Genomic DNA, 2,758 nt, shown 5'->3' with positions numbered 1-2,758 from the left:
AAAGTCCTTGATTTGTGGAGTTTGTGTTTTTTGGGATGAGCTTTGTTTTTGAGGTCTCCCAGTTTTGGGGTACTCTGTTTTGTCTGACTATTGAGTTGTAGGCACCAACGAGTTTTGTTGTGGCTTCTGTGTCTTTTATTTCTTTAAACATTTCAATGCTTAAGCCATTTGGACCTACTGCTTTAATTTATTTTTTTCTTATTTGTTTAGTTAGCTCTTCTGCTGTAATGTTCCCTGAGCTCATGGGTTTGGTACTTGGTTCTGTGATGTTGAAAACATAGTCATAGTGCTCTCTTAGAATTTCTGGGATGTTGACTTTATGATCTATGTCTGTGCCTATGACACCTTTTTCTATTTCCTCTTAGTATTGTTTTCTGTAATTGGATTCAACTTTTGGGCTCCAGGTGTCTTCAATGAGATATGCATGTCGTTGGTATATGTCTCTCCAGAAAGTTGTAATTTTCTCTTCTAGTACGCGTATATGGGAACTGCGTAGGTCTACCGACGCACGTAAGCTACTACGTAGAACAATTACATAATGACTACGCAGAATACACCATACATGCATGAAACAATTACTCTATAGGGGTTAATTATTACATATACTATATAGGGAATAATTACTACTTATACTATAAAGGAAAAAGCGATTATACTATAAAGAGAAGAATTACCACATATCTATAAAGAGAATAATTACCACATATACTTGTTAATATTAAATTTATTTCACTCTTTCATCTTCCAGTCGTTTGTACAGAAAGCTATCTTGATAGTACCTTTCCTCCATGTTCTCTTCTTTTTGTTAACCTGCTTATGTCCACATTTTCTTTCACCTAATGCACCTAAGACCCCCATTTCACCCTTCCTTTTCTTTCTCAATCGCATGACTTTATCCACATCTCTTCAAATTTTCTTTCATCTCTTTTTTCCTCTTTTCTTTTATTTCACCTATCATCTCACTGAATCAATGTTTTACACTGTCTCATTAGTAGTCTTTGGATAAAAATGTGCAGACAATGTACAATGTACAGATTTGTGCATTGTCCAATCTTAAAGTCAGCCACCCAATATTTTTGTTCTCTCTAAATAGCTTGTAAGGTTCGTTTTCTTTGTCTTCCAAATAAATTTGTGGTGTAACTTTCTTGTTCACTCAATTGTACTACACAGAAAAGGAACATTTGTCGGGTCCCATCGCCTACTCTCCAATTTATCATGCCTAGCTTCATACACATTTATAGTTCCAACTTGATCTATATCCTTAATTATCAAACTTAGATCTGAATTCATGTATTGTTCCGGTTGGGTGATATCACCTTCGATCAAGCTATTCCTATATATGGTAAACTGCATTTTTCACATTATTTAGTCATGTAGTCTTTATCTGTTCTTATGACCTTTTCAAATGAGTCTTCTCACCCACGAGAGCTGGGGTAACGACTCGCAGCGTAGTGATACTGAAATTATTTCAGCCCTGGGCGGGTTTCGAACCCGGACCGCCGTAGTGGCGGCCGGGAACTCTACCAAGTGCGCCATCTAGTTTGTATATATATATACATATATATATATATATATATATATATATATGTATATATATGTATATATATATATATATATATATATATATATATATATAGATATATATGTGTGTGTGTGTGTGTGTGTGTGTGTGTGTGTGTGTGTGTGTGTGTGTGTGTGTGTGTATGTGTGTGATTCACCATAGTCTTGGATCATGTGTTGGACTCGTGATCGACAGCTATTACCCTCTCGGAAGAGAGTTCAGAGCTCATATATGACTGATCTATCAGTAATGCTGTGGCCTTACATGCACACATACCCCCAACTCCCCCCCCCCACGAGAGTTGGAGTAACGACTCACAGCTCAGCGATACTGAAATTATTTCAGCCTTGGGCGGGATTCGAATCCGGACCCAGTGATGTCCCGCTTTTGTATCTCGCAGTGTCTAGTTTGCTCTTAAATCCATGAATGTTTTTTGCACACACTATTTTTTCGTCCAGTGTGTTCCAAGTGTCCACCACTCTATGTGGAAAGCTGTTCTTCTTCAGATCTCTTCTATAACTATGTTTTTTGAGTTTCTTTCTATGTCCTCTTGTGTTTCTCTTGTCCCAATTTAAGAAGTCCTCTCTATCAAGTATTTCTGTGTCCTTAATGATTCTACAGATGGTCAGTAGGTCGCCTCTCTTTCTTCTTTGCTCCTGAGTCGGTAACTCCAGTTTAGCCAGTCTCTCTCTTCACATGACAAATTTGAAAGTGCAGGAGCCTTTTTTTGTGGCTGCTCTCTGGATTCTTTCTATTTTCTTTATATTCTTTTTGGTACTGGGTGACCACAATGTCGCCGCATATTCTAGTCTAGGCCTTAACAGTGTGACTAATATCTTCTTAATAATTTCTTCATCCAAATATGTAAATGCCACTTTTATTGATCTTAGCAAGTTATAGGATTCTCCGACAATTTTGTTTATTTGTTTATCTTAGGACAAGTTGTTTGAGATAATTACTCCCAAATCTTTTTCAGATCCTACTTTCTTTACCTCCTTAGTTCCAATTCTATATTGTCCTAATATTCTATTTTTACTTTTTCCAAACTCCATTATGCTACACTTCTTAATACTGAAGTCCACTTACTATTTCTGAATCCAGTTCCATACCTTATTCAGGTCTTCCTGTAGTGATTCGCAATCCGTTTCGGTTTTTAATTTCTTTAACAATTTAGCGTCGTCTGCAAAAAAGCTCATG

The sequence above is a fragment of the Oratosquilla oratoria genome, chromosome 24 (assembly GCF_046742065.1).
Source record: "Oratosquilla oratoria isolate Oo_2021 chromosome 24, ASM4674206v1, whole genome shotgun sequence".
Lineage (NCBI taxonomy): Eukaryota > Metazoa > Arthropoda > Malacostraca > Stomatopoda > Squillidae > Oratosquilla > Oratosquilla oratoria.
This window is presented reverse-complemented; position numbering follows the sequence as displayed.